Below are 11,688 nucleotides of genomic sequence, written 5' to 3'. Positions count from 1 at the left end.
AAGGGATGTGGCTATGCCAGAGTTCAAGTCTCGCAGGCATGTACCAATTTTCCTAAAAACATGAGTCCTACGTGTTCACGACTAATTTCTACAATGAAGGACTGGCATTCTGGAATAATAATAAAAATCGCTCTAATTATAGTTAACGTAATTACTGGTGATGAGGCTTAATGTGAGCCCGCACTGGTAGCTATCACCACCCTACCCATAGATAATACACATAGGTAAATGACCCTACCTATTTATATTGCGAGTAGTCAGGCGTTCCGAATTGAAGAGTGAGACAGTCGGATGGCCGTTAAAATATAGGTATAACTGAGAATTCGCTCCATCTGGTGGAAAATGGAAGCGAGCTTGCTTGAGCTGTTTGACCACCTCTAAGGGCGCTTGGGCAGTTGCTAACAAACCTTCTCCCCCTGGTTGAGACCCTAAGTTAAGTTCGCTTATTCGTGCGATTTAAGCGGACTCAGTGCGATCCTTCCATCACAACAAAAACTTCGAACTCATCTCTCAAAGTGGGAGACAGCTCTTACATTGTGATGCCTAAGGCTACGGTAATCTCTTACCATCAGGTCTGTCGTAAACTTCAGACATCCGAACAATATTTTTATAAGGATGAATAATCGATTTCTTATTTTAAACAATAGGAATGTTTATCTGTAGTGATGTATTCTTTCACGTTTTTTAACTTTAAGTGATCGCAGATTACTTATGTTAAGGTAATATTCATTAATTGAAGCCTAAATACTATTGTTTCATAAACTTTTCTCAATATTCGGATTGTATTACCTGTTACATTACGAGTCATAAGCTGACACCGTTTTACTGTTCGAAGAAGCCAAGTGTTATGTCAACATGTCTCATAAACAAAGAGGTCTCGTTTCAATTCTTAAATGTAATCATTCGCAGTATCGAATAGATATATTGCATGTATTATATATAGCATTTAGGAAAACAATAAAATAATTCAGTCTGAATCAAATAGTTTATTTAAAAAAATGTTCATTTTTCATTAAACAGAGTTAAAGTGAAATGTTAAAAAGAATTCAATTGTAATATTGTCTGGGTTCGACATAATATTATATTACTACACATTCACTTATACATCATAGTATTAAAATGATTTATCTTTATTTGTTCAGAATACAATCTCTTACGTTAAAATCGTACACAAAAATTAGTAATATATGTAATAATATAAAAATATTGTAAATCTCTTAAAGCTATTTTACTAAGTTTTTTTCATAGTTAGATGAACGACCTGATGGCTCGGCTGATGTTAAGGGATTACTGGAGATCACAGAGTGAATTACATTACCCTCTGAGACATAATGCAGAAGTCTGTTCAACATTTTGTGAAGGCTGCCTCGTTCCCTTGAAAATCGGAAGGCAAAATGCTTCGTGGTAGAAATGGACAAGATGGTTGTACCTGCCGGCTCGCAATACGCTCAGCAACCAAGGAAAAAGAAAATTTGTGAATTTTGACGTTTCAATTTATTACACCATTTTATTCATTTATTTTGAAAGGCGTTTGTGGTCACGTGTTATATGTGTCTTTATTTTTCAATTAAACCCATATCTCCAACCGCTCTATACCTACTAGAACACGAAATCTCTTAGCTATTAGGCTACGGAATTTCGTCACCCACCACAGAATTTACAAATAATAGCAAGTTAAGCAAAAAGACTTGGTGTTTGTAAAAAAAATTGAGAGCATCTGCACCTACAAATATATTGTCTTTGATTACTCTTAACGGTAAAATTCAAGCCAACCAATTTATGCCATTAATGCTGATGTTAAGTGAGAATTAGGCTTACACAAATATAGCAACTTCTTGTCAATTACGCATTTCTGAACAAAACGAACGCCTGCGACGGAATAACTATGCGTATTGTAGATAACAAAAATGTATCATTGAATGTCACGTTTTGAGTCTTTTGAGAACATTCACGTGCCATCAAAGAGTAGGTACATATTTACAACAAGCGCTTGCTCTTGTTTCTAGAATGATTTTTTTATTATTATTGAAAAGTATTAAGCCAAATAGACATACATATATTTCTAAATAATTAAATCATTTCAATATAGAGCAGTCATATACCTAAAAAATATTAAGTGGTAGGTACCTGTTGAAAAAATCACGTGTTTTTATTAACATTAGCGTTTACTGTTATGCACGCCCAAAACAATAAAACTACACGTGGATCCGTGTAAAAATAAAATTTCCAACCTTTTGCTTCGGGTATAGAGATAAAAAGGTTTTGGTTTTTATCCCTTTTATCTCCAGCAATACCAGGGGCAAAGCCAAGCCGCGAACTACCGCTTAGGAACCTTGTGAATCCTCAGTTGAAAGGCATCACAACGGATTACGCTAAACCGTAAAATTCTGTTTTAAAGAAATCACGCACACATTGATTGATATTTACGAATCACATCACGATATCGTGAATCACATTAACACAAAATGTCCTTGATTTTCCATTTTACTTGAAAAAAGTCTGTGAATTTCGTACTGGTTTTATAATTTGTCAGTTATTACCAGTTCACGAGTGTCCTCACGAAGCAGTTTTCAGCGCGAATGTGTTAACTGACTTTTAAATGGGAAACGTTCTATATGAACTTTTCCACGAGTACCATATTTATTTATCGTGACATGATAATTTGAAGTTGATTGTCAATGTTGGTTAGAAAATGTTTCATTAATAGTAAACTGAGGAGTTGGCCTTGCGTTCAGATGTCTATGGGTTGTAGTAACCACTTAATATCACGTGGGCCATTAGTTCGTAAACCAATTCAATGTATCACATGTAAAGTACGGAGATCTCACAACCTGATCAATTATGACGTGATCAGATTTGAGCCAGAGCGGATTTTGAAGGCAATTACACAGGAAGAAGTGTAGGCTTATCAGCCGCTTATATCGATAACGACTTTACCTAAAGTAATCATATCCTCTCTCTTAAATTAAATAATTTTATGTATGTATATTTATATTTACAGTGCAGAAGGTCACTAAACTATTCTAATGTCAAAACGCCAATCAAGATGACACGGTGGAACATTTAAGCAAATTCGCAAGTAGATTACAAAAGTGTTTTTCCAGAACTAAACAAATGTTTATACACTTCTTATTTAATTTAAAAAAAAAAATTGCGATAACCCCGCGCTCTTTGAAAAAGTTCCAAAGATTAAACATAACAGTTCATACTATATTTCCTTCAACGAATTTCTTGAACCCCTTCCAGTTTTCAAAGTTTTTATTGATTTTTAAATACGGTAATATTTTAGAGATATATATAAAATCGCATCGATATTATTTAAGGCTGGGAAAATATTGGCTGACACTTACGTAATATATGTAATTCTAAGTGAATCACACGTCACAACTAGAAGTAGTTGTCATTTGTTTATCCAGTTTATCCAGCTTATATTGAAATATCTATATATTAATACGTGAAGCAAAAACTTTGTATCCCTTTTTACGAAAATTGCGCGGACGGAGGAGTATGAAATTTTCCACACTTATAGAGAATATAGAGAAGAAGTGCACAATGCTATTTTTTTTTAAATAATGCATAAAAGATACATTAAATCAATAAAGAAAACATTACACACTCTACATACCATGTATTTGACGCACACACGCATGCATACTATTTACTGTCAAACTTTTGTTCTTGACGTCTGTGGTCAAATTGAGAATAGATTAAATATTGTTTGTCTTTATTAATATTTTTTTATAGTGTAGCCTTGACGAAATTTGTAGAAGTATAAAATACAATCATAATAGTGTACAAACTTACAATTTCAATTAATTATAGTCGAATTTCGACTACCGCGGGACCTCTAGTATTCTGTAAAAGTTAAATGTTTAATTTTATACGTCACATGCTTAACTAAACTATTTAATAATCATACTTTTTTGGATTTCTGTATAACTAAAGCATTATCAAGATACCAAAACGGCCACAAGATTACGTTTGTATTTTTTTTACGAGAGGTTCGTCTCGCTGTTGATCAAAAACTCACTCTTGACTTAATGTAGTCCATAAGTCATTTAAATAATCAGTTACATCAATTCATGTTTGCTCCATTTCAACATACTTGTATGTAGATATCGATTGGTCAAAATTTGGAATGAAGATGCAAGAATAGAATAGGTATTCATATGAAATTGGAGAAATTGTGTCAAAGCTGTTGGAGGCAAATTTAAGTATGGGGCTATTTTTTTGACGAAATCTCCAGATTCTCGCCTACACTACGCGCAACAGGTGAGGTATATTGGTGCTAAAACGACTAAAGCTGCTTTCAGACTGAGATATTCTCAGCGGGTCGCGATTCCGATCCGGTAGTAGATTCATTCGCGGAGCAGCTGCTCTTGAGTTGTTAGGTCTCCTTCGGAGGCACTCGGGCAGTTCTTAGCAAATCCCATCCCTCCTGGCTGAGCCTTTGCTCGCCCACCTGTCCTGGTGAAACGGGAAAGGTCTCCGGGCCACCAGTCATCGTTCAATCATAAAAAAAAACTATGATATACTATAGTGCCATATACCTAGTAAAGCAGCCTATAGGTACTTAGCCAATAATATATAGTACAGTACAGTGTGAACGTGTCCATAACAATGTATGGTGTGCGATATTGTCATGCTATGAGCTTTATACTATATGCTATTATATTATAGCGTAGTCTGAAAGCGGCTTAAAGGTTTTTTGTCGCTCAACAACCCGCGTATCAGCGCCTCAGAGCGCAACCGAGGAATACGTCGAGCAAGTGGACGCATTTGACTCTTGTTATGTTACTCAATATTGTATCGTGCAGCCTTAGTGTCAGTATCGTCATAAATTTTCTTACCTGGCTTCAAGGACTGTTGGACATGTGGCAAGCCTACACTATTAAGCACTGTCCCATCATCCAAATAAAACCGCAACCATGCATTTTGTAGAATATAGCAACGGTAGTACAAATGTAATTGAAACATCTAGTGTCAATGGGTTTCAAATGTTGTCTATGGACTACGGTACCTGTCTAATATCAGATATGTGAAATGAGGATATGCGAGAGAAGGGAATCGGGGAAGAGATGACGTATGATAGGCCCCAATGGAAAAAAGGGACCTTATCATGTGCCAACTTCACATAGCGGGATAAGAGCAAGAAGCTCTCTAACATCAGATGAGACACAAAAACTGTTTCAATGAAACCATGTTATGGATTACTTATTAATAAAATTTTACAAGTATCCGGGATTCCTCCTGATATTATCAACGTTATAATAATATTTATTGCAAAGCCCGAATGAAGGTTTATTATTCGAGACATTGGAGTTTTATCTTATCGTGCAATGGAAATATTTGTTTGTCTGAAACAGTCTCCACGACTACTACTATTGATCTAAAAATAAGTTTGTATTAATTAAGAATACGCGATTAATTAAAAATGTCATATCAGTAAGGTGAACATAGTGCGCTCGTTGTGCGTCAATGCCCTCTCAACTCTCGCTAATTGGGTAAAATTTATTTATTAATAGATAGTTTTCGGTCACGCGAAAGTTTATTTTGAATTTAAAACTGGACCTTTTTACACATTACTAATTTTATATGAACGTTGTGCTTTGGGGAATTAGGGATTAAAAAAACTGTAGGTTCAAACACTATCAAGAAGGTTCACATCTTAAGCTTTTTGATTCCAACAACTTATTTTTGTTCACTGAATGATCTACATAAATGGCAGAATTTTTTTATGACAAGAAATGAGATTTGTGAAACGTTTATACTTAAATAAATACAAGACGGAAAGTAATCAGAGAAAGTAACTCCACAATGATTTAAACATATGCTTAACGGTTTGGTTTATTTCTAATGTTTTCACATATACTTAGTCTGGCCATAAATACTGTTACAATTAAAAATATAAAAAAATCTATTGCAAATAACATTTATTACTTTTACAGTGTGTTAGTTTAATACATAAATATAAGACAATTTAAAGTATAAAAAGCTTATTCGAAGTGGTCTCCATTGGCTGCAATACAGTCTTAAACGTTGAGGCCAGTTATCAATAGAAGCACGCACTCTTTCCATGGGAAAAATTTTCACTGCCAATCGTACGGATTGTTTTAGGGACTCCAAATTATCATGGCGTTTAGAGCACGCCGTACTCTCTAAAACTGACCATAAATCATAATCCAGCGGATTAAGATCGGGAATAGACGACGGCCAGTCTACAGCTCTGATGAAGTCCGAAACGTTCGTTTCCAACCAAGACTGCGTAGACCGAGCTTTATGACCTGACGCCGAGTCTTGCTGGAGGGACCATTCTTGATTATTGAACATGGTGTTGTTAAGGGGCTTCACTACCTTCTCAAGAATGATATCTTATACACTTGTGCCGATTTTTTGACACCTTTTTTACAAAAGTATGGCTCAGTCACTCCTTCATAGCTAATACCCCACGAAACCATCGCTGAAGTCGGATAGTGCCCACATTACACTCTGTCGACTAATTGGGAAGCTTCCTTAGAGCTTTGAGCATAAATACGGTCATTTTGTTTGTTAAAATGTTGATCAATTGTAAAAAAATTCTCATCCGTAAACATTTTTTTTCTATGACCTCCCTTTGCGTACCGCTTCAGTAGTTGTTTCGATTTTACCACGCTATTCTCTTTTAAATTATCAGTTAAGAAATGACCAGTACGTCTCTTATAGGCTGCAAGTCCTAAGTCATCTCTTAAAATACGCGACATGGTTCTAGGTGCTATCTTCATCTCCCGAGATAAAATCTTTTGCTTTCGGACTGGATTTCTTCGAATTCTTTCCTTTACTGCTTTGACCACCTTTTTCGTACGAACACTACGTGGACGGCCAGATCGTTTTCTGTCACAAACAGAGGAGGTCTCATTGCACCTATTAATAGCCCGGTACACAAATATTTTACTAATCCCAAGCGTGTGGAGAGTTTTAATGGCTCCATACCTACTTTGTGTAATGAAATCACAGCGATTCGGTTCTCTTTATCACCCCACTCCATTTTAATATCGCACAATATTGTACAATGTATTGGCGCCAAAATGAGAAAACTCAATGAGCAATCATATAAAAATGACAGATCCCAAATTCAAATGTAATATTTTGTTTATTTTTAATTGTAACAGTATTTATGGCCAGACTAAGTATTTTGTGATTCCGTTCCGGTGGTAGATTCAGCGAAGCACTGCTCTTGCTAAAGCTAGTGTTAGGTTAGGTTGATTTGTCTCCAGGCTATGCTCGACTTCTGCGATTCCACAATTTCGCAGAAGGAGGCGGCGGAACGGGAGAGGGAGAGCTCTTCTTCCCTCTCGGTGCCGTGCAGCCGCCACCAAGCCGGGTGGTCGAAGGAGCCTCTGTGAGGAGGCAGTCCTCCAAGTAATGGTCACAGGGCGACCTGAGGGGTCGAAGTTGGACCGCATGCTACCGTCACTCTAGCATACCGTCACCGGGAGGATGGGACGGCGCATCGTCGGCTGCAGTCCGCATTGCTGTCGTCGCTTTCCTTGCCAAACATAATGTTAAAGAGCAACACGGTCGGCGATGTATCACGTTCCGACTCGGCAGGCTGGTTCTGACCCAGCGGGGTATCCCGGAACACGTAGGAGATTCGGCCCCCGGCCCGAAATAAAAAAAAGAATCGTATATGGGTGATTATACAAAAGTTGGGTAACTATTGAGGATATTTTGTTTACTATAGTTATTAAATCAAATTATTACAAATTCGGGTGTATATGATGGCTAATCTAATGATTATCTTCTTCCAAATCGGGCCAGTCACTTTTTTAAATAGATTGTGAGATATTTAAAATTTTCTGAATTTGACTGCCAGGGGACTGACGAGGCTAACATAGTACTGATAAAATACACAATTTTGTAAGAATTATAATGCAATTTAATAAAAATTAATACAATTATTTGATCCACGGGAACATCTGATACATCTTTTTCATCCATTTTGAACAGAGTGCCATTGTGATTACAAATTTTGAGAAAAGTTACTCTTACTTCACCGTCTCCATCATCAGCCGAAGAGCAGACCGCTGTATAATGATTTTTTATTTTATTTATGAGATATTTGTCTCTCATGTCTTCAATTCCGGTCTTTGGCGTTTTTTTAACAAATTTTATTACTTTTTTAGTAATAGTAATTTAGCTGTTTTTTGACTCGTACATTTTTGACGCTGAATATTTAGTTTAGCTTTAAGCTTTGAAACTATAGCCTCCATCTTTTTTATTTCCCTGTTTCAAGATTTTCTCTGTCTTTCACTTCTTCTTTTGGCTTCTTTTGCTCTGTGGTCTTCGTTAATAACAGGTCTGATTGCTTGATTAACTATGGGTCGTATTTTGTCGTCAGTTGGTGGAGGAGTATTCTGGCATATAAAATTATTAGTGGTTGGTTTCAATAGCTGTTTTCTTTGCCTGTAATTATATGAATATTTTTCCATTTTTTTTCTAGTTATTCGTTGCTCTTGTGGTGTCATGTCTTTAACATTTTTTCTTTGTCCTTTCTCTTTTTTCCTTAAGTACTGAATATTTTTTTTTTTGTATTCCGTTAATTTAATAGGATCACTTAATTCTGGCCAAGCGAGCCGTTCCGGCTTCTCTCTTTTTTTTAAATATTTCTTCCCTAGTATTTTAGCGTGCCGCATGATGTTTTAAACTGAAATATAAAATAGAAATGCTTATACATGGTAGCAATTAAGATAAATGCGCTCTAAAACAACATAAAAAAACAGTACTATGGAGACACGTCAGTCCTCTAACGCGATACCTAACAAAGGACTGACGCCAACGGACTGACGAAAAGGGCATAATTGGAGGTTATAATCAGAACTAATGTTTTTTTTGGTAATTTCGAATATCAACAAACTAAATTTTAACAAATCATAGTTAACTATGTATAAATGAAAATAAACCTCACATTAACAAGAAAATAACGGCTCACCACAGGACTGAAGTTTTGACTGGCTTCGCACGTGTGTAGACGACAAACACAACCCAAGCACTGATACAGTTATGGCGACCGTCAAATTGTGCGGTCCGACACTAACTTCAGTATCAACATTAAAGCTTAAACAGGGATTTGACCTTGACTCGGTGATATTTGGCGAGATTTTCAAATTTTAAAGAACACACAACGGACTGACGAATGAAACGAACACAAAGTTTCTTATTTTTTTTAAAATAAAATGGAGAACATTGCATTATGAAAGTTGTAGTATATAATACTATATACATCACAGATTGTAGTAAATTAGTAAGTTTTCTTAAATCAATGATAATGTTTAATGGATAGTCACTTGATTGTTAGTTTTCGGGATTGTGACATGCCAAAGGACTGACGTTTTAAGTATTAATTTGGTTTTTTTACTAACTTGTATTTAAAATAAAGAAGTGAAATTGGGTGACCAAGTAAAGGACGTTTCGTTGTTTTAAAATAAATTGGTATTTCAATAAAATATAATAAGACTTTGTATATATTGGCTGATGACATTGAGTTACCCAATTTTTGTATAATCACCCATATATTAAATAATAAGTGTATTGTTATCTATCAGCCATAGTATATAGAGTTTCTCTATGTGGCCTATAAAACTTATGTGATCCTTTTATAAAAACTCTTATCTATATGATTGTTATGTATATATTTAAATTAGAAAAGTTAGGCTTCATTTTATCTCTCCTCATGATAGTCATGTTTTATTATTCATCACATATCTATTTTTCAGATAAGTAAAATCGATAGTATACGTGTAAGTCACGCGCTGATGAGACATTTCTTCGAAATGTGTCTGATTAATATAAGGAACTCTAATTTTAAGATATTACGTTTGTGTCATTTAGTTTACCACAAAATGTCAAATTTCTTCTATTTTTGCCTTTCATAACTTCACATATCTGTCTTCTCTCAAATACCAGTTACTTGTGTAAGTACTCTTTGGGGTAATTCGTTATCTCTAGATCTATGTTACAAGTAGATAATAGGTACAACGATACATAGATAGCTAGACAGAAATCTACTGCAGTGTTTTTTTTTATTACTGTCGAAGCAGACCTTTGTGGTATGTTGTGTACATACCGGACCATAACCAATGATACAGCCCGACGCGTAGGTACATCAAAACGCTTGACTTTTATTGCATAGGTCCGAAAGTCATAGTATCAGGGAACTTCCAAAAGTTCTTTGAATATAAAAGTCACATCCTGCGTTTTAGGTCACAGTATTTTTTTTTTTTATTATTACAATGGTTTTTAAAGCATCTATCATCTGCAGGAGATATTAAGACGTTATACGTTAATCAAAAATAATCTCAAGAAACAACTTTTACTGGTGGTAGGACCTCTTGTGAGTCCGCACGGGTAGGTACAACCACCCTGCCCATTTCTGCCGTGAAGCAGTAATGCGTTTCGGTTTGAAGGGTGGGGCAGCCGTTGTAACTATACTTGAGACCTTAGAACTTATATCTCAAGGTGGGTGGCGCATTTACGTTGTAGATATCTATGGGCTCCAGTAACCACTTAACACCAGGTGGGCTGTGAGCTCGTCCACCCATCTAAGCAATAAAAAAAAAAACCAGTCTTTGTGCGAACTTTCTATCTATGTTTATAAGGCAAGGTTTTGGTTTAAATAATTATGACAGCTGGAGCGATATTGTAAGATCCGTGTCTGATGGATGAAATGAGGAACTCTCGAATTCTAAAGATTTTGAATTTTACTAAAACACTTTTACTAATAAAACTCATATTTAATTTACACTAAAACATAAAAGCTTTAACCCTAATCTAGACCCCACGCAAATGATAATACGTTAGCCCTTATCAGTTACATGTTTACCAAATTATCAATGGGAAAAGAAGCTTTAGATAAGCCAATCGATTTTTTGATGTACATAATTTATACGGAGTACGATGCATCGGATCGGGGCCTTTGTATTATTATTTTTTTATTGCTTAGATGGGTGGACGAGCTCACAGCCCACCTGGTGTTAAGTGATTACTGGAGCCCATAGACATCTACAACGTAAATGCGCCACCCACCTTGAGATATAAGTTCTAAGGTCTCAAGTATAGTTATAACGGTTGCCCCACCCTTCAAACCGAAACGCATTACTGCTTCACGGCAGAAATGGGCAGGGTGGTGGTACCTACCCGTGTGTAACAATTATCGTAACGTTATTTTTGTAATATGTATGTAACCTATGAATGATTTATGACATAAATCTTAAAGAGGTTATAATATGATGTACAGGTGACATAAATGGTATTTTGAATATTGAAACATTAGAAATATTAAAACGTTTTTGAATATTGAAATATAAAAAGACATAAAAACTGGTGAAGCAATACCTTTAAATGATGTTTCTCTTTATACAGCAACTCAATTTGGGCTTAACTTTATTTGGATGTGAATAAAATAATACATTATATGTATATTAATGCATGTGATTTTTTTTCTTCTAAAAAGTAATAATAATAACTAAATAGAGTTTTCAGCTTCACAAATTTCAACCTCTGTATTATTTATTGGGCCTCGATGTAAGGCCAATGGTGTGTTCTTGGGTTAAAAATTAATATGGTGTTTTTTTTTAGTTGTTTCTCATAAGTAAAAACGAACATGACTTCACGCATTCCATTTATCTTTAAAAAACAAACTGAAATAAATAA

The 11,688-nt window shown here is 35.4% G+C and overlaps 1 long non-coding RNA gene across 1 annotated transcript; it reads right to left on the bottom strand.

Moving 5' to 3' along the window:
- Positions 1-5,924: 5,924 nt before the first annotated feature.
- Positions 5,925-9,055, bottom strand: LOC149502546 (uncharacterized). Its single transcript, XR_016323428.1, has 2 exons — positions 8,969-9,055; positions 5,925-8,683 (listed from the first exon to the last, which is right to left on the bottom strand). It is a non-coding gene; the product is annotated as an uncharacterized LOC149502546 (long non-coding RNA).
- Between the last annotated feature and the right edge of the window lie 2,633 nt (positions 9,056-11,688).

This window comes from Bombyx mandarina, chromosome 08 (genome assembly GCF_030267445.1).
Source record: "Bombyx mandarina strain Sakado chromosome 08, ASM3026744v2".
In the NCBI taxonomy this organism is placed as follows: domain Eukaryota; kingdom Metazoa; phylum Arthropoda; class Insecta; order Lepidoptera; family Bombycidae; genus Bombyx; species Bombyx mandarina.
This window is presented reverse-complemented; position numbering and strand designations above follow the sequence as displayed.